This window comes from Trachypithecus francoisi, unplaced genomic scaffold (genome assembly GCF_009764315.1).
Source record: "Trachypithecus francoisi isolate TF-2019V2 unplaced genomic scaffold, Tfra_2.0 Lachesis_group8, whole genome shotgun sequence".
Lineage (NCBI taxonomy): Eukaryota > Metazoa > Chordata > Mammalia > Primates > Cercopithecidae > Trachypithecus > Trachypithecus francoisi.
This window is the reverse complement of record NW_022681473.1, coordinates 62,785,077-62,805,806: the sequence shown is the minus strand read 5'-3', so window position 1 is coordinate 62,805,806 and position 20,730 is coordinate 62,785,077. Positions and strand designations below refer to the sequence as shown.

The 20,730-nt window shown below is 44.3% G+C and overlaps 2 protein-coding genes across 11 annotated transcripts in view; one reads left to right on the top strand and one right to left on the bottom strand.

Moving 5' to 3' along the window:
- Positions 1 to 490, bottom strand: part of LOC117081481 (leucine-rich repeat-containing protein 51) — a 29,340-nt gene extending 28,850 nt beyond the window's left edge. For 5 of the 7 annotated variants that reach the window (XR_004436173.1, XR_004436174.1, XM_033207484.1 and 2 more), the window contains exon 1: positions 252 to 375. The gene's annotated coding sequence lies outside the window, so the exon portion shown is untranslated. Of the gene's footprint in view, positions 1 to 251 lie in introns of all 7 variants that reach the window. The other 2 variants (XM_033207480.1, XM_033207481.1) reach the window with 2 other exon arrangements.
- The window catches only part of NUMA1 (nuclear mitotic apparatus protein 1), an 82,319-nt gene continuing 62,037 nt past the window's right edge, over positions 449 to 20,730 (top strand). The window contains exons 1-3 of one of the 4 annotated variants that reach the window (XM_033207467.1): positions 449 to 692; positions 12,314 to 12,377; positions 19,466 to 19,563. The gene's annotated coding sequence lies outside the window, so the exon portion shown is untranslated. Of the gene's footprint in view, positions 830 to 12,313; positions 12,378 to 19,465; positions 19,564 to 20,730 lie in introns of those variants that run through there. The other 3 variants (XM_033207461.1, XM_033207463.1, XM_033207465.1) reach the window with 3 other exon arrangements.

Genomic DNA, 20,730 nt, shown 5'->3' with positions numbered 1-20,730 from the left:
GGGGAGGTTCTTAAGCATCCCCAAATCTGTATGGATATATATCTCAACGCCTTTCCCTCCCTCTGTTCCCCTTGCCCAGTTTGTCCCATGTGAGTGTTGTGTCTTGTTCACTGTGAAAGGTGATGAGGGTCGGTTGGGAAAATCTCAGATACCCGAGCAGGGAGGTTCTTAGTCATTCTGTGAGTGCCCCTCCCTTCTCCATAGATCTCTTGTCCCCTAGACCAGGTTTCCTGTTTTCCCGCCCGACTCACCCGCAGTCGCTTCCTCGCCAGTCTTGGCGTGCCACTGCCTCACGGTTACTCAGGGCAACTCCATGGCAACTGCTTTCGTCACCACGACCCGGCAGGCGCCATAAAAACTGACGCGGTGCTTACCGGGACCTGTAGTTTGTCACGGGCGGGGCTCTAAGGCCGCGGGTGACGCTGGGATTTGTGGTTCTCTTTGCCTTCAAGTCCCGGCCGGGGTCCGGAAGCGGTGATACCCCTTCTCTTTCCCAGTGGCCCTCAAACTTCCTTTTCCCGGGTCCTTAAGCGTGCCCCGCGTAAGTCAACGGCCGACAGAGGCCAATCAGAGGGCCGCGCGAGGGGGCGGGGCCATAGTTTAAACTAATTGTGCGTTCACAACGCTGGCGCTAGCCCACGACTAGGTACGATTCGGGTGAGTAGCGAGGCAGAGCGCGAGCGGGCAGCCAGGTAACCGGCGTGGGCCCGCGTTTGGCGTGCGGCCTGGGCACCCGCAGGGGTGCCAGGCCTAAAAGGGGTGCTGGAGAGGCCGGCGCGAGCATAAGGCCTCCTCCTTAACCGAGTCCGAAAGGGCAGAATCTAGCGGGGTAAGGTTTGTGAGGAGAGGCGCCTCAAGGGGAGGAGCCGGGGGTGCCTTAAAGGGGAGGGTCTGTTTGGGGGCGTGTCTGTGGAATTAAGTCTGAAGGTGACGGGGGTCGGGGGTAGGGCAAGTTCCTGAAAGGCTTGTAAGCGAAGGGTCAGATCGTGGAAAGTCTTCATCTTTTATCGGTAACAATGGCAGTAATTATGGTAGTGCAGTAGTCAGCATTTTCTGAGCTACACCGTCCACAATGACCTGCCAAATGTTTATCTTCTTAATCTCCTAACCACCTGTTATACTTTAAAGATGGGGAGCCTGAGGTTTGTAATGTTTAGCTTGGCCTGGTTTACGTAGGCAGTGCGAGGTTGGCTCTACTTGAGGTTTTGCGGGTTGGGCATAAATGGGGACGGGGAAGGTGCTGTGTGGGGGCGTGCGTTGTCTTAGACTGGTCGGTGTATTTTGAGCCTCACTTTTCATATATGTAAATGGTGACCTTACCTGCCTTACCTACTTCCTGGGGTGGTTGTCCTGGTCAAAACAGGTATGTCTTTTTTTTTTTTTTTTAATAATTTTTTGGTTTGTTTTTGTTTGTTTTTTCTTCCACAGACTCTCACAGATAACATGTTTCGTACACGCACCTCGGAGAGTACAAATTTATGACTATAAGTGGGGTGACTGTGTGAAGATTGTGGGTGGGCGGGAGCCCACTGGGTTAATGCTGCAGCCTATGGGTACTCTCTTTTGCTTACCTCTGAGTTAGCGCTTGTCATCTGTTTGTTTTGTTTTGTTTTGTTTTGTTTTTTGAGACGGAGTCTCACCCTGTCGCCCAGGCTGGAGTGCAGTGGCACGATCTCGGCTCACTGCAAGCTGTGCCTGCCGGGTTCAAGCAATTCCCTGCCTTAGCCTCCCAAGTAGCTGGGATTACAGGCGCCCGCCACCACGCCCGACCAATTTTTGTATTGTTAGTACAGACGGGATTTCACCGTCTTGGCCAGGCTGGTCTTGAATTCCTGACGTCGTGGTCCGCCCGCCTCGGCCTCCCAAAGTGCTTGAATTACAGGCGTGAGCCACCATGCCCGGCCTGTCATCTGGTATTTTGAGTCTATGCGAGTTTGTCTGCCCTTCTAGATAATGAGAGACTTTTTCGTCACTGCATCCTAATGGCCAGGCAGGATTTGCGACATGTAATGGGAATAAATGTATGCTTTGGAATAATTTCTTGGGCTGAAAGGGCACAGGAACTTCGCTTTCCCATTTTCATTTAGTGGCATTTGAACCTCAGTATTAAGCTGTCTTCTCTGGAATGGCACTCCTTCTTGAAAACGTGATGATAGTTGCTTGCTTTAATACATAGTTCCCTCTCTCTAGTATCTGTTGCCTGGTTCTGTGTTTCCAAACTTCTGGGTTGTCTGGTCTTTAAAGCTTTAATGGTGAGGGAGTTGGGCCTCTCTTTACTGCTGTGAATAGATGGGAATCTGGGGCGAACATGAGGATCATGTAAGGTGCTTTCTGTCAGCACAGATGGGTGTGTGTTTCTTCTCTCCCTCTTTCTGTGTGATATTTTCTTCTTTAGAGGAAGAACCACATACTTCTTTGTGAAAGCTTCAAAAGTACTATTTTCTTAGCCTAAGTTTGAGCAAGGGATGACTAATTGTAATGTCTAAGCTTTTAGTTCAAAGCGAAAAGCTGTACATTCCAAAAGCTTAAAGATCTTACCTGAAAGCTAATTAAGAAACATAGAATTCTTTTTTACATGTGGAACACGGAAGTGGGAAGAATGCCTTGAAATAAAACTGAATTCTAGAACTGTTAGGATGAGGGCATAGCGCTGCTCGGGTGGCTGAACAGAGCTGATCAGTGGCTGTTTGGACAGCTGTGTTTAATTGATAAAACTATGATCAGAAGATATTAGGTTGGTGCAAAAGTAATTGCAGTTGTTGCTGTTGAAAGTAATGGCAAAAATCGCAGTTACTTTTGCATTAACCTAATATATGGTGTGGTCATTTAATTCAGCCTCTTACCCAGTGTACACTAAACATACCAAAAGGTGTTGTCCAGACTCAAAGTGAGTACTTTCTAGAATGAGATCATTCCCAAAGTCAATCCATCTCTATGTTGAACAATTTTAATTAATAATTATTATTTTGTAGCTGGGCATGGTAGCTTGCCCTGTCAGCCCAACTACTCTGGAGGCTGAGGCAGGAGGATTGCTTGAGCCTAGGAGTTCTTAGCTAGCCTGGGCAACAGAGTGAGACCCCCAACTCAATTAAAATATGTATATTGTTTTGTATTGTTAGTGATTATTTTGTTTTACCCATGTGTGTCTGCTGTTGGCTTTTTCACCGTTCTTCCCTGCATTTTATTCCTTCCTTTTTTATTGCATAGATACATACATCCCCCAGATGTTTGCTTCAGTGGGAATTTGTTAGTGGTAAACACTGTCTTCATTCAAAAAAATCTTTATTTTACTTTCAGTCTTTTTTTGAGACGGAGTCTTGCTCTGTCGCCCAGGCTGGAGTGCAGTGGCTGAATCTCAGCTCACTGCAAGCTCCGCCTCCTGGGTTCACGCCATTCTCCTGCCCAGCTCACTTTCAGTCTTGATTGGTAGTTTAGCTGGGTACTAGGCTTCCAATTATTGCCTCTTAGCACTTTGAAAGTGTTTTTTCAGCCGGGCGCGGTGGCTTACGCCAGTAATCCCAGCATTTTGGGAGGCCAGGGGGGCGGATCACAAGGTCAGGAGATCGAGACCATCCTGGCTAACATGGTGAAACCCCGTCTCTACTAAAAATACAAAAAAATTAGCCGGGCGTGGTGGTGATCGCCTGTAGTCCCAGCTACTTGGGAGGCTGAGGCAGGAGAATGACGTGAACCTGGGAGGCGGAGCTTGCAGTGAGCTGAGATCACGCAACTGCACTCCAGCCTGGGCGACAGAGCGAGAATCCGTCTCAAAAAAAAAAAAACAAAAAAAACCTGAAACTGTGTTTTCATTGAAATTCTGGCTTTTTGTTGTTATTCCTGAGAACTATGCTTACAGATTAACTTATTTAATTGTGGGTAATCTGTCTTTCTTTCTGGTTGTTTTTAAGATCCTCTTTGCTGTCATTTGTGTTCTGTACTTCCATTACATGGCATGAATTTAAGTTTCTTTTCTTTTCTTTTCTTTTCTTTTTTTTTTTGAGACGAAGTCTCGCTCTGTCGCCCAGGCTGGAGTGTAGTGGCCGGATCGCAGCTCACTGCAAGCTCCGCCTCCCGGGTTTACACCATTCTCCTGCCTCAGCCTCCCGAGTAGCTGGGACTACAGGCGCCTGCCACTTCGCCCGGCTAGTTTTTTGTATTTTTTAGTGGAGACGGGGTTTCACCGTGTTAGCCAGAATGGTCTTGATCTCCTGACCTCGTGATCCGCCCGTCTCGGTCTCCCAAAGTGCTGGGATTACAGGCTTGAGCCACCGCACCCGGCCATTTTCTTAAATCACTATATACTGGGGGCATATAGTAATTCCTTAATCTGAAATTTCATATATTTTCACTAATTGTGTAAAAATTCCCGATCATTATCTCTTTACCTCTCTCACATCTCATGCTTAACTTATGTTGAACTTCCTCATTCTGTCATCCACATCTTATTCCTTCTTTCATAATTTCCATTTCTATTTTTCTGTGTTAACTTGTGGATAATTTCCTTATATCTATCTTCTAGTTTACTAGTTTACTCTTCAGCTAGGTTTGATTTGTTTTTTGAATTCTTATTTTTATTAGCTAACTTTTTCATTTATTGGAAGTGCTCTTTGATTCATTTTCAAATCTGCTTGTTTTTCGTGATCTTGTTTTTGTCTCATGTTTTCAATTTTGTGTCTGTAATCATTTTAAAGAAAGTTGAGTTTTGGCAGATGTCTACACCTGTAAACAGCAGCCATAATTGAGATACAGAGGATTTCTCTCGCCCCCAAAAGATTTCTCATGCTTTTTTTTTTTTAAAAAGATGGAGTTTTGCTCTTGTTCCCCAGGCTGGAGTGCAGTGGTGCAACCTCAGCTCCGTGCAACCTCTGCTTCCCGGGTTCAAACGATTCTCCTGCCTCAGTCTCCTGAGTAGCTGGGATTACAGGCATGTGCCACCATGCCCACCTAATTCTGTATTTTTAGTAGATACGGAGTTTCACTATGTTGGTCATGCTGGTCTTGAACTCCCAACCTCAGGTAATCCGCCCTCCTCGGCCTCCCAAAGTTCTGGGATTACAGGCGTGAGCCACTGCGCCTCTCTCTCATACTTCTTTACAGTCCATTTTTCCTTTCACTCTGATACCAGGAACCGCTGATTGATTGTTTGTTTGTTTTTCACTACAGATTAATTTCTGCTTTCTAGAATTTTATTTAATTTTTTGAGATAGGATCTATCTGGCTTTGTTGCTTAGGCTGGAGTGCAGTTGCAGGATCTTGGTTCACTGCAACCTCTGCCTCCTGGGCTCAAGCAATCTGCCCACCTCAGCCTACCAAGTAGCTGGGACTACAGGTGCACACCACCATACCCAGCAAATTTTTATATTTTTTGTAGAGACAGGGTTTTGCCATGTTGCCAAGGCTGGTCTCGAACTCCTGGGCTCGAGCAATCAACCCACCTCAGCCTCCCAATGTGCTGGGATTACTGGCATGAACTACTTCACCCAGCCTGTTTTGAATTCCTAGAAGGTTTTTCCCTCCTATCTCACTAAGTGAGCAAGGCAAGCTTTTTTATTTCTCTCTGGACAGATTTTTTTTTTCTAGTTTATTATCTTAGTATAAATTTAAGAGACTCGCCTCTGCACAGGGATCTCAGTGCCTTTTGTGGACTCAAGATCTGTCTTCTGAACCTATGAGGGTGTTATAAATTCCGTACACTGCTAGGACAGCTATGTCATCAGCTCACTCAATCCTCCTCACTAATTCTTTGTTTTTGGTTCCTGGGGATTTTTCTTACTTTCTTGAGAGCTCAGTTTATCTATATGTCAGTTCAGATCCAATCAGCAAAACAGAAACCACACAATAGAGTGAAATCCATAAAGGAGATTGCTTTAAAGCCTTGGTGGAGGGCTGAAAAAGCAAAAAGGGAATATTAAAGTAACTTCGATATAATAACTGCATAAAGAAGTTTTCTCATCCAGGACTGAAAAACAGGGAGGAAGGTTGGGGTTACCAGAACCTAGAAGTCTAGAGGGATCTGGAGGATCTGCACCCAGATTCTCTGGAGAGAGGGTGTTGCCTGGTGCTGCTGGTTTCTCAGGCCCTCATAGGAGGAACCTGGAGGAGCTGGCTTCTATTGAGCCTTACTTAGCTGATGCTGGTGCCTTTGAGTGACAGGAGGCTGGTTTGGGGAGGTTAGAAAGCAACTGGGAAGAACCAGCTTCTTTTGTCAAGAAACATCAGGCTACAGGAAGGAGGAAGTCTCTTGTAGCCTTCTCTTGTCTTCTGTTTTCCCTTTATCACCCCCTGTTGACAGGGAGTCAGCTGGCAAATGGGAAATGGGGTTTAGTGGAGTCCAGGCCCCAGCATCACAAAGCGGAGCATAATGGTAGATTTGGAGCTGAGAGACAATACCTTAATAGCTGGCACAGTCTAAAAGGATGTTTATTATATTTTTCTGAGCACTTCCAGGCATATTTAATAGGAAGGTGTTCAGGTTATCTGGTCTGTTTTTTGTATTGTTTATTATTTTTATTTTATTTATTTATTTGTTTGTTTGTTTATTTATTTATTTTGAGATGGAGTCTCACTCTTGTCACCCAGGCTGGAGTGCAGTGGTGCAGTCTTGGCTCATTACAACCTCTGCCTCCCGGGCTTAAGGGATTCTCCTGCCTCAGCCTCCCGAGTAGCTGGGATTAAAGGCATGTGCCACCACAACTGGCTAATTTTTGTATTTTTAGTTGAGACAGGGTTTGACCATGTTGTCCACGCTGGTCTCGAACTCCTGACCTCAGGTGATCTACCCACCTCGACCTCCCAAAGTGCTGGGATTACTGGCGTGAGTCACCGCACCCAGCCTGCTTGTTATTTTGAGACAGGGTCTTGCTCTGTCACTGGCTGGAGTGCAGTGGCGTCATCATAGCTCACTGCAGCCTCAATCTCCTGGACTCAAGCTATCCTCCCACCTCAGCCTCCTGAGTAGCTGAAACTACAGGTGTACGCCACTGTGCCTGGCAACTCTTTATTTTTAGTAGAGACGAGGTCTTGCTGTGTTGCCCAGGCTGGTCTCAGATTCTTGAGCTCAAGCAATTCTGTCAAAGTGCTGGGATTACAAGCATGAACCACCACACCCAGCCTGGTCTGTTCTATCAACAGTTAGTAATAGCAATAGGTGACTTTGTTTTCCAGTATATGCTGTGAACTAGGCACTGTTCTAAGTACTTTACAGAAACTACTACTTTTTATTTTTTTTGAGATGGACCCTTGCTCTATTGCCCAGACTAGAGTACAGTGGTGCAATCTCTGCTCACTGCAACTTCTGCCTCCCGGGTTCAAGTGATTCTCCTGCCTCAGCCTCCTGAGTAGCTGGGATTACAGGCACACACCACTACTGCCTGGTTAATTTCTGGGGATTTTTTTGTGTTTTGAGACGGAGTTTCACTCCTGGTGCCCAGGCTGGAGTGCAATGGCGCAATCTCGGCTAACCACAACCTCTGCCTCTGAGGTTCAAGTGATTCTTCTGCCTCATCCTCCTGAGTAGCTGTGATTACAGGCATGTGCCACCAAGCCCAGCTATTTTTTTTTTTTTTTATATTTTTAGTAGAGATGGTGGTTCTCCATGTTGGTCAGGCTGATCTCGAACTCCCAACCTCAGGTGATCCGCCTGCCTTGGCTTCCCAAAGTGCTGGGATTACAGGCATGAGCCACTGCGTCTGGCCTAATTTTTGTATTTTTAGTAGAGATAGGGTTTCACCATGTTGGCCAGTCTGGTCTTGAACTCCTGACCTCAGGTGATCCACCCGCCTCAGCCTCCCAAAGTGCTGGGATTACAGGTGTGAGCCACTGCGTCTGGCCAAAGGCAGCCTTTTTATAGCAGTTTGAGCTTCTGTACCAGTCTCTACTATTCTATGATTGTTGGTTTGGTTTTCTTATTCTAAATACAGGACTTTATACTTAATTCTGTTACATTATTTCTTATTTTTTGGTAACATCAGATCTATTGAGATCTTCTTGCCTGGTTAAATCTAAAAACATTATATTGTCTATGATTCACAGTTTAATTCCAAAGCTTGACAAGCAGGCCTTCTAGGTTTTCATTCTAAGTCTTTGGTAAAAAGGCTAAACCTGATAGGTTTGAGAAACAAATTCCATGTCACAGCACTATACATTTTACTCCAGTTAACAGAGGTTTTAGGGGAATGGTTTTGACTATTCCTCTGGAAAATTGGGGGAGAAGCTGTCTGGAAAGGCCAGTATCTTGGGTCTCATTGAGGGGAGGAGAGAACCAAGGTAAAAAGTTGACCATTAGATAATCAGTTGCCCTAATAAGGGGCCATTTGGCAAAAGTAAAAATGATGTATCTGATGGCTGTAGAAGGGAGAGAAGGCATTATTGCATAGCATGATCCTGGGTTGAGGCCTCTTTTGGCAGCTGTGTCGCCTGCTCTTTCTCTCCTATTGAAGGGCCAGTTTCTTTGAAGTCTGCACAGGAAATGCCAGTGATTCAGCCTTGCAGATTTCTTCTGCTTTATTGCAGCTGAGAACTGGTTTATCTGGTGAGAAGGAAAGACTGCATGTATTTCAGGCATGTTTATTTGATACTTGAGTGCCTTCCTGTGACTGGCCAGAGACACTTGTTTTGCATGTTGTCAAATTTTTGGTACCTGGTGGCAAGGTGGATGCAATGTGACCTCAACACTTGGTCCTCTGAGGTCACATTGTATCCACCTTACCACTGGGTACCAACGTGTGGGCAGCAACTGCATTCAGCCCTGTGATGGCCTGTACTTCTGTAATGGCCTCAATGAGGAGAGAGGTAATTGCCTGCTTTTCTAGATTTCCTGTGGTGAGACAATTTGAGTTTTTGTTTTTGTTTTTAGACGGAGTCTCACTCTGTCGCCCAGGCTGGAGTGGAGTGGCCGGATCTCAGCTCACTGCAAGCTCCGCCTCCCGGGTTCACGCCATTCTCCTGCCTCAGCCTCCCGAGAAACTGGGACTACAGGCCGCCCGCCACCTTGCCCAGCTAGTTTTTTGTATTTTTTTTTTTTTTAGTAGAGACGGGGTTTCACCGTGTTAGCCAGGATAGTCTCGATCTCCTGACCTCGTGATCTGCCCGTCTGAGCCTCCCAAAGAGCTGGGATTACAGGCTTGAGCCAAAGCCACCATGCCCGGCCGACAATGTGAGTTTTGGAGAAACCTCTTATTCCCTAAGAATTTCCTACTATACCCCTCATGAGCTGCAGCAAAGTGGACTCTGTCTGATTGCTGACCTCCAAATGCCCAGTTTTCTTAGGTAGTGAGCAGACACCTAATGTAATGAGTGCCTATTATATCTGTCACAGATCTGAGTATATAAAAAAGTATATAGTACAGGATTTCGCTCCTTACTAAATTTTTTTATTTTGAAAATTTTCAAACCTATAGATATTTTGCAAAATAATATAACAAATACTTATATACTTTTCATTTAGCTTCCCTGTTAACATTTTGCCAAATTTGCTCTCTGTTTATCCTTTTCTGAATCTTTTTGACTGTTAGATATAAATATCATATTATTTAATCCTTATTTCAGCAAGTATTTCATAAGAAAAAAGTATCTTCCTGTATAACTACAGTACTCTTAACACTCAGGAAACTTAACATTGATTCAATGCATCCAATGTATAGTACTTGTTCAGATTTCTTGTATTTTCCCAATGATGTCTTTTATTGAGTTTTTTAAAATTCAGGATTCACTGAAGGATCACGCATGTATTTATGCACTTGTCATGACTGTCATGTCTTTAGTCTGCTTTAACTTTGAACAGTTCTTTTTTAATCTGAATGCCTTTTTGTCTTTCTTTTTTTTTTCTTTTTTTTTTTTTTTTTTTTTGTTGTTGTTGTTGAGACGGGGTCTCGCTCTGTCGCCCAGGCTGGAGTGCAGTGGCCGGATCTCAGCTCACTGCAAGCTCCGCCTCCTGGGTTTACGCCATTCTCTCGCCTCAGCCTCCCGAGTAGCTGGGACTACAGGCGCCGGCCATCTCGCCCGGCTAATTTTTTGTATTTTTTTAGTAGAGACGGGGTTTCACCGTGTTAGCCAGGATGGTCTCGATCTCCTGACCTCGTGATCCGCCCGTCTCGGCCTCCCAAAGTGCTGGGATTACAGGCTTGAGCCACTGCGCCCGGCCGCCTTTTTGTCTTTCATAGCATGAAAGACAAATGTCTGATTGTTTCTTCTGGATTAGATTCAGGTTAGGCGTTTTTGGTGGTAGAACTATATAGATTAATAGTTTGATTGATGAGGCTGACACTAAAATACATAGAAGCAGTATCTGATTTTGTAAGACAGTATATAATTTAGCACTTATTTGTGCTATCTAATCTATAAACCCTGTAGGAATTTACAGAAGAAGGAATTCAGTAGGACTTGGAATAACTAGGAATGAAATATTTTGGGAGAAAGATGGGGTTTGGAAGATGGACAGAATTGGAGGCAGTTGGGATATGATTAGATAAGCTGTGATTTGGGCTTCCCATCCTACTATTAAGGTTGTGTATCATGAAAAGTGACTTTGAGGGTTCTATATCTTCCATGGTGTTTGTACTGCTAGAAGCCTCTTGCTTTGGCATCAGACAGGTTTAGAGACTGTGCCCAGCATCTTGCCAGTTACCTAACCTTGGGGAAGTTTCCTCATTTGCAAGATAGAGTATTAGTAACTATTTAAAAGGTTACTGTGGCCAGGCGCGGTGGCTCAAGCCTGTAATCCCAGCACTTTGGGAGGCTGAGACGGGCAGATCACAAGGTCAGGAGATCGAGACCATCCTGGCTAACACGGTGAAACCCCATCTCTACTAAAAAATACAAAAAAACTAGCCGGGCAAGGTGGTGGGCGCCTGTAGTCCCAGCTACTCGGGAGGCTGAGGCAGGAGAATGGCGTAAACCTGGGAGGCGGAGCTTGCAGTGAGCTGAGATCTGGCCACTGCACTGCAGCCTGGGCGACAGAGCGAGACTCCGTCTCAAAAAAAAAGGTTACTGTGGGCCGGGCGCGGTGGCTCAAGCCTGTAATCCCAGCACTTTGGGAGGCCGAGGCGGGCGGATCACGAGGTCAGGAGATCGAGACCCTCCTGGCTAACACGGTGAAACCCCGTCTCTACTAAAAAATACAGAAAAAAACTAGCCGGGCGCAGTGGCGGGCGCCTGTAGTCCCAGCTACTCGGAGGCTGAGGCAGGAGAATGGCGGGAACCCGGGAGGCGGAGCTTGCAGTGAGCCGAGATCGCGCCACTGCACTCCAGCCTGGGCGACACAGCGAGACTCCGTCTCAAAAAAAAAAAAAAAAAAAAAAAAAGGTTACTGTGATGCTCACAATGAGATACTACATAAATATTTGAATTAAAATATTTGAATGCCTTTACGGGAGTGCATCGTTTCCTAGATCTGCCATGTGCCCCGCTGAATCGTTTTGTTTTGTTTTGTTTGGATACAGGGTTTTACTCCTTTGCCCAGGCTGGAGTCCAGTGGTGTGGTCTCAGCTCACTGCAACCTCCCAAGTAGGTAGAACCCAGGCATAATCCACCACACCTGGCTAATTTTTTGTATTTTTGTAGAGACAGAGTTTTTCTATGTTGCCCAGGCTGGTCCCGAACTCCTGAGCTTAAGTGAGCCGCCCACCTTAGCCTCCCAAAGTGCTGGGATTACCGCTGTCAGCCACTGCGCCTTGCCTGGATCATTTGTTTCTGTTACTTGCCTGACCCCTGACGACGTTTGAATTTACCACTCCTGGATAATTGAAGGCAGGGAAATAAGAAAAGGCTTGGCTCACGCAGAGAGAAGTGGGAAGATTGGCTTGATCAATTCAGAGTGTATTCTGTAGAATAGTGGGAAATAAGGTTGAATAAATGACTTGAGGCCATATAATGGAGGATTTGGAAAGTTAAGCCAAAGAATTTAGATATGATGCTTTAGGGAGAAGAAAACTGTGGAAGATTTTTTTTTTTTTTGGTGGAAGATTTTTGAGCAGGAGGAGAGACACTTGAAAATGAGAGTGGTGTGGGGCCTCCTGAGGAAGCAGCTTTCTGGCTTAGAGACTGAAATCCTAACAGGGCAGGGCCTTCACAGTGCTGACCAAGTGTGGGTGTGGCTTGGCAGTCTTGCCACGGAAGGCCAGAATTTCTGCCCCAGTGACTCTTCCTGCTCTGCCACTGACTCACCCCATTGACCTGGCCTGCATGGCTTCCCTTCTGCTTGCTGTCCGATCCACAGAATGCTGGGGTTGCCCAGGATAACGTGAGGCTGAGCTGACCAAGAGTGGGTAGGTTAGGGGAATGAGTAATCATTCCTGTCCCTTTGCCCCTTCCCTAGGTGGAAACTAAGCCAGACTGCCAGGGATCACCCTGTTCTAGTGCGTGGAGGCTTCCACCAGGAGGTAAGTCAAAATGGTTCCTGCCCTCTACTTTTTCATAGGTCAGATTTGTCCTGAGCAGGAGCTCTACTATTTACTTTTTCCTTGACTCAGGTTCTTCAGAATGACTGTCTTTCAATTATTTGAAGCAAACAGGTTACTGTAGGAGGAGAGCAGAGAGGTTTAATAAAGATATTTTTCTAACTGTGGTAGGGTGGTGTTCAGAGGTTTTCATTGGACCTTGCTCTGAAGTAGATTGCCTCGAACTCTTGTGAGCCAGACACTAAACATTGGCCATTGAGGCCACTGCAGAGAAGTCCTGGTCTTTAAGCCATTATTTCTCCACTACTGGGTTTCAGAACCATTCTTGGTGTGCTTTAGTGTCCCAAGTTATTTATGTCCCTTTTGATCAGGGGAATGAAGGAAGTGAGAAGCAGGGGAGGAGGAGCTGTATGCATAAGTATGTGTGGGTGCATTATGCTGGGAGTTTGGGTGTCTGGGTTTCTCGTCCTGACTGTCGCTAACCAGATGTGTGACCAGGGACAAATTGCCTAACTTCAATGGACTGAACTTTCCTCATATGTGTAAAGGGACAGTTTGGATTATATGATCTTGAAGATTTCTTCCAGGGCCAAAATTTATCATTATATAATGTGTAATTATAAAGTAATGTAATAGCTGAACAAATGTGACAGATATTGTATATGTCTTGCCCCCTTGATTGTAATTATGGGGTAATTACAATGTTTATAAGTTTGACCCCTTCAAAGTAATTGTGTTCTCAGCCTTTAGATTTCCTTTGGTGATGGTGTCATTGCCTCAGATTACCTCTGAGCCAATCTTTGAGTATGCTCAGAGGTAGCAAATCTTTACTCTTAGCGTGGTGCATTCCGTTTTTAGAAACAGCCAGAAGATGCCATGAGCCAAAAAATCATGCAAGGCCATACCTTTTTTGGTGAAGAATGAGGTGTGACTATAAAACAGTAACACCAAATTTTTCTGTTTGTCTCACATGGAGTAGACTTTAAAAGCAGCTCCCAAAGAAGTGTTTTGTTAGAATAAGTAAATAACTTCCTAAGGAGAGTATTTTGATTGCAGTTTTCATTTGATTTAATAAGATTAGAAATGTCTGCTTGAAAACAAGTCACTTCCCTTTATAGTAACTGTGCATATGCTTGCTTATACATTGGGGTGACTAGATAGTGGAGAAAACTGGCCTTTCTTTTTTTTTTTTTTTTTTTTTGTAGACAGGGTCTCTTGTCACCCAGGCTGGAGTGCAATGGCGGGATCTCGGCTCACTGCAACCTCTACCTCTCGGGTTCAAGCGGTTCTCCTGCTTCAGCCTCCCTAGTAGCTGTGATTACAGGCATGTGCCACCATGCCCAGCTAATTTTTTGTATTTTTAGTAGAGACAGGGTTTCACCATGTTGGCCAGGCTGGTCTTGAACTCCTGACCTCAAGTGATCCACCCGACTTGGCCTCCCAAAGTGCTAGGATTACAGGCGTGAGCCACCGTGCCCTGCCAAAAACTGGTCTTTCTCCTGGTACTCCTCCCAAATCACAAGTGTGTTGAGGGCTGAAAAGAGTTGAAACATGTTGCTCTATAGGAAACTGCAGCTGAGGAGCCATTGCAGTCCCATCTCCAGAAGACCCACAGAAAGAGTTAGAAGAGTTCTTCAGGCTGTGGCAGCCACTGCCCACCAGCACACCCAAATCAATCAAGATGAGTCCCAGGTGATGAGGCTGAAGCCGATGGTTTGGTAGCTCCAGTCTGTTTTAGGGAGAAATGATGTATTAAATCACTACATTGATTTGTTTTTTGTTGTTAGCAGTTGTGGGTTTGAAAAAAGGTAGGCAGGAAGATGGTGAAGGGGTCAAGCATAGGGGCTGTTACCTTGAATATATGCAAATCAAGCTGATTATATTATAGTGCCCTGTAGTCTGTTCCTGGAAATGGTGGTCTTGAAAACTGATCAGTAAAATGAGGTATTAGCCTGTTCAAAAGATTCTGTCACTAAGTTACTGTATAATCATTTGCAGTTCTCTTTCTTACTTTAAACATTGTTTTCCTCATTTTTATATTGGAAAAGTTAAGAGATGCTAAAAGTTCTAGATCTGAAAATTGGATAAGCCTAAGGAGGTCTGAGGTAGGGAAATGTCTATTCTAAGCTGTTTGACTACTGGACTTGGGGTAGGAGTGGAATTTCCTTTTTACTTCCTAAATTATAGTTACTTTACTCTGTACTTAGAGTCACAGCTGGATGATCAAATATTAAGTAGCTATTTAATGAGAAGCAGGCACTGGAAGCCTGCTCCTGAAAAACAATCACAGGACATGTTAGTCCCAAGAGAAGTCATTCCTTGGTAGGACTTATTGTTTGAAGGAGGTGGGGGTGAATTTCATCAAAATGGACAGTGTAGATATTGTGATTCAGAGAATTGAGAGACTTTGTTTCCTGCTGTTACTAATTTCAAGCCTTTCTTTAAAGGGATTCTCCTCATGATTGGTACAGTGGGATTCATTTAGAGAAAAAGCCTTGTGTACTAGAATTAGAAGTTAATGCCCAAGAGCAGGGCCAGTTGCTGGAGGACAAAGTGGCATAATCAGTTGCTTTTCAATACTTAGATCCTACAGGTGACCTCAAAGATAAAATAGGCTACTTTGTAGCCCAGATCTTCCAGCCTAGTGCCTAGCAAGCTCACTAAGGAGAGGAGGTGACCTGTAGAATCCACACCTCTTAATCTCCCTATTTCTCTTCTTTTCCCTCAGTGCCCTTTAGTTTTAATTAGATTGTGTAAATGTAGTCATGTTGCCAGTCCTCATAAAGTGGCAAGCCCTTGACATTTTCTGCTGGTCACTCATGCTACATATATAATTTGCAATTAGAGGGACTAGCTTCTTTGACAATTTGCCATCCATGGCTGTACCACTGAAAGAATTCAGATTAGGGCCAATTGGCTGTCATTTACTCAGGCAGCATATTTAGTACCTACTGTGTGCAAGCAGTGTGCTGGAGTAGAAATGATTTTAAAATGGTTTCTGCCCTCCAGGAGTTTAGTAAAATGAAACAAGTATTACAGCTAGCATCCACCCAGGGAGGATTGTAATTAACTTTGCAGAGGAACAAGCAATATGGGAGCATGTCGAGGAAAGAACAATTGTTCCTGATTGTGGGAGTGATAAGGAGAGTTTCTGAAGGGAGAAGGCATTTTAGCCAGGTTGTAAAGGAATAATAGGAGTTCAGTAGGTTTAGGAGACAGGGCATTTGATGGAGGTCACACCATGGGCAAAGGCACAGAGCTTGGAAAGTGCCTGGCATATATGGGGAAAATGTGCCTGAGATAGAGGATATTTTAGGGAATGAACTGAAGATGAGGCTGGGAAGGAAATTTTGATGGTTGGATCTTAGAGAACCTTAAGTGTCAGGCTAAGAGATTTGGATTTTATTCTTCATGGAATTAGCTATTAAGTGTTTTTGATTTACAGACTAACATGACCCAATCTATGTTATTTAAATCTTGTCTGTTCTTCGGTGTAAAGTCTTAGAGGTTAGGTTGAGAGAAGGTGGTGGTCCTGGTTCTTATAATACAGTATAAAGTTTGTCAGGCATCTCATGTTTGGGATCTTGATTCCTCAGTTATATTTACTAAAACAACTCCAAAAGCAAGAAGGCAGGAAGTGGTCAGAGCTGTGTCCCTTTACACTGAGCTCACTACCCACTAAAGATGATTTTCTTAGGCATATACATTATGAACAGTCTTATTGCTAGTGGATTGCTTACTACTGATAATTCTTTGTGGATAAAATTTCTCACAAGGAGCGGGCTTTTCATTATAGGGCAGAAACCAAAAACATTTTTTGAGCCTGATTGGAAAATAGTCTATACTCATTCTAGGACATGTGAAAAACACAGAGAAGTATAAGGAAGAAAACTAAAATCACCCATAATCCCACTATCTGGAGAACACTACTGTTCTTATTTTAGCATATTTTCTTTTAGTATTTTGTGCTTGCATATTTCTGGTTTTGCAATTTCCAGATCATATGTTACCTAAAATTTTATATTCTGCTTTTTTCCCCATTTACCATTTTTTCATTATATAAATTTATATATACTCTTCATAAATATTTGTAATGGCTGCATAATAGTCTATCATATAGGAATTTTATATGCTTTCAGGTTTTTAAAAATAATAATTGAATTTTTTTTCAAATCATTTTTGTAATAGATGTAACAAATAAGTCCCCAAAAAGTCTTTGCCCTAGTTCTGCCCTGCAGAAGTAACCATTATATATTAATAGTTTTTTGTGTATCTTTACATGAACATTATTATGCATAAGTTTTTGTCTATGTTTTTGGTTTTTTTTATGATACATATCTACAAATAGATTACTAGATTAAACAATATAGGCCGGGCGCGGTGGCTCAAGCCTGTAATCCCAGCACTTTGGGAGGCCGAGACGGGCGGATCACGAGGTCAGGAGATCGAGACCATCCTGGCGAACACTGCGAAACCCCGTCTCTACTAAAAAAATACAAAAAACTAGCCGGGCGAGGTGGCGGGCGTCTGTAGTCCCAGCTACTCGGGAGGCTGAGGCAGGAGAATGGCGTGAACCCGGGAGGCGGAGCTTGCAGTGAGCTGAGATCCGGCCACTGCACTCCAGCCCCGGCGACAGAGCAAGACTCCGTCTCAAAAAAAAAAAAAAAAAAAAAAATATGAAACTAATTTTTTCCTAATTGTATATGATGGTACTATTTAGAAAACATGAAAAATAATGTGTTAAGGGAGAAAGTAAAAGGCACCCATAATTCCACAACTCGGAAATGAACGTTATTTGGTATACTTCCTTACAAGTATACATACACATATACAAATTCACAAGTATGTGGGGAGAGGGATAGATATGTATATGATATATCTATCTGTCTATAAATATTTGTATATATAGTTCTAAAAATGGGGCCATACCATAATAGTTTTATCCTACCTTTTTTTTTTTTGAGACAGGGTCTCACTCTCTCACCCAGGCTTGAGTGCAGTGGTACAATCACAGCTCGCTGCAGCCTCAACCTCCTGGGCTCAAGTGATTCTCCTACCTCAGCCTCCCAAATATCTGGGACTACAGGTGCATGCCACTGTGCCCGGCTAATTTTTGTATTTTTTGTAGAGATAGGGTTTCACCATGTTCCCCAGGCTGGTCTTGAACTCCTGAGCCCAAGCGATTCACCTGCCTTGGCCTCCCAAAGGGCTGGGATTACAGGCATGTGCCACTGCACCCAGCCTATATCCTGCTTTTAAAATTCAGCGTTTCCTGAGTATTTCCCCATGTCATTAAAATTATTTAAAACTTTTTTTTTTTTTCAGGGACGGGGACTTGCTTTGTCACTCAGGCTGGAGTGCAGTGGTACAGTTGCAGTCCTAGCTCACTGCAGCCTTGAGCTCCTGGGCTCAAGTGATCTTCCTGCTTTAGCTTCCCAAGTAGCTGGGACTACAGACGCATGCCATCATGCCCAGCTAATTTTTTATTTTTTTATTTTTTGTAGAAGTGGAGTCCACTGTGTTGCCCAAACTGGTCTTGAACTCCTGGCCTTAAGCAATCCTCCCACCTCAGCCTTCCAAAGTGCTGGGATTATAGGCGTGAGCCACTGTACCCAGCCAAACTTATTTAAAACATTTTAAGTGACTGCTTAAGATTTCATCATATGTATATTCATGCCATAATTTAAGTTATTGTTAGATATTTAGTTTTTCTTCAGTTTTTCAGAATAATGAATAATTCTGTTAATGTCCATGTATCTTTGTATTTCAGATTGTTTCCTAAACTTTTATTTCTGTGATTGGAATTGTTTGATAAAAGAACATGAGCTTCTTTTTTTTTGACCACAAGATCTCACTCTATTACCCAGGCTAGAGTGCAGTAGTATGATCACAGCTTATTGCAGTTTCAGCCTCCCAAGCTCAGACTCAAGTGATCCTCCCACCTTAGCCTCCGAGTAGCTGGGACTACAGGTGTGCACCACCATACCTGGCTAATTTTTAAATTTTTTGTAGAAACATGGTCTCACTGTGTTCCCCAGGCTGGTCTTGAACTCCTGGGCTCAAGCAATCCTCCTAACTTGGCCTTCCAAAGTGCTGGGGTGATAAGCTTCAACCACTGTACCCAGCCAGCTTTTTTTTTTTTTTTTTTGAGTTTTGGTAAAATGTATGTAACAAAATTTACTAGTTTAGGCTGGGTGCAGTGGCTCACGCCTGTCATCCTAGCACCAGCACTTTGGGAGGCTGAGGCGAGAAGATTGCTGGTCTCGAACTCCCGGCCTCAAGAGATTCTCCTGGTGCAGGTGTGAGCCACCATACCCAGCCAAATATGAACATTTTTGTTTCTTTGTTTCTTTGTTTTGAGACAGGGTCTCACTCTGTCACCCAGGCTGGAGTGCAGTGGTGTGATCACAGCTCGCTGCAGTCTCAACCTTCTGGGGTTCAAGTGATCCTCTCACATCAGCCTCCCGAGTAACTGGGACCACAGGTGTGCACCACCATAGCTGGCTAAATTTTAATTTTTTTGTAGAGATGAGGTCTCACTATGTTGCCTAGGCTGGTCTTGAACTCCTGGGCTCAAGCAGTCCTTCCACCTCAGTCTCCCAAAGTGCTGGGATTTTGGGCATGTGCCACCACCACACCTGGCCCAAATATCAAGGTTTTGTTTTTTGTTTTTTGTTTTTTTTGAGATGGAGTTTCGCTCTTGTTGCCCAGGCTAGAGTGCAATGGCGCGATCTCAGCTCACTGCAACCTCCACCTTCCAGGTTCAAGCGATTCTCCTGCCTCAGCCTCCCGAGTGGTTGGGATTACATGCATGCGCTGCCACGCCTGGCTAATTTTGTATTTTTTTAAGACGGTTTTCTCCATGTTGGTCAGGCTGGTCTTGAACTCCTTACCTTAGGTGATCCACCCGCCTCAGCCTCCCAAAGTGCTAGGATTACAGGCATTAAGGTTGATATGTATTGCCAAGTTCCTATCCAGAGAACCACTTAATATCTGTTTATTTGTGTAAGAAAATGCACTGTTCTTTGTTTGTTAGTTTTTTGAGATGAAGTCTCGCTCTTGTCCCTCAGTCTGGAGTGCAATGGCGCGATCTCAGCTCACTGCAACCTCCGCCTCCCGGGTTCAAGTGATTCTCCTGCCTCAGCCTCCCAAGTAGCTGGGATTACAGGTGCGTACCACCACACCCAGCTAATTTTCTGTATTTTAAGTAGAGACAGGGTTTCACCATGTTGGCCAGGCTGGTCTCGAACTCCTGACCTCAAGTGATCCACCCGCCTTGGCCTTCTAAAGTGCTAGGATTACAGGCGTGAGCCACCGCACCTGGCCTAAAATGCACTGTTCTTTGATTATTAATTTCTCATTCAAAATTCTATATTAAGTTAAATTTCCTGGAGAGTATGATAGCTTTTTTTTTTTAACCATTATTTTGTAAAACCAAAATTTGGGAAAGAATGTGAGGAGAAATTGAAAAGATCACTGATATTACCTAAATGACCCTGTTACTTAAAGTGACCTTTTGAAGTAAGAGGAAATGAAACAAGTTACACTGAGTTCCTCCACTGATGAAATGGGGAGGATGACACCTTCCCTGCCTGCCGTACAGGAATTGAATGGCTTAAAATTCTCTGTAGAAATAACTTTTTTCATGGCCAGGATCTTCAGAAGGGTACGATCTAGAGGGGAGAATTGGCCTTCCTTTCCCACAATGGTCAGGGGCCCTAGCTCTTAGCAGTTGGTTTGACATGCTGGAAATGTTCAGCTGCTTCCTAGCCAATCTGCTAGCAAAAGGGAAGGAGACACCTGTGTTGGGTTGTGTGGTGTGGTGTGGGGTGGGGGTGGGGTGTGGGGTGGTATGGTGTGTATGTGTGTTTGTTGGGGGTGTTTAGCAGTAGAAATAGTGGAGCTTGCTTTGGTTTTATATTATTGTAGTGTGTAGGTAGGAACTACATTGTCAAAATCACTGAAGGACAGTAGGAACCAGATTTGTTTGTTTCCCATTAGACAAAATTAAATAAGGGGCCAGGCATGGTGGCTCATGCCTATAATCCCAGCACTTTGGGAGGCAGAGGCAGAAGGATTGCTTGAGGCCAGGAGTTCAAGATGAGCCTAGGCAACATGGCAAGGCCCTGTCTCTACAAAAATACAAAAATTTGCCAGGGGTGGTGGCTCCCACCTGTGGTCCCGGCTACTCAGGAGTCTGAGGAAGGAGGATCACTTGAGCCTGGGAGGTTGAGGCTGTGGTAAGCTGTGATTATACCACTGCACTCCAGCCTGGGCAACAGAATGAGGCTCTGTCTCCAAAAAAAAGAAAGAAAGAAGGAAACAAGGAAGGTGA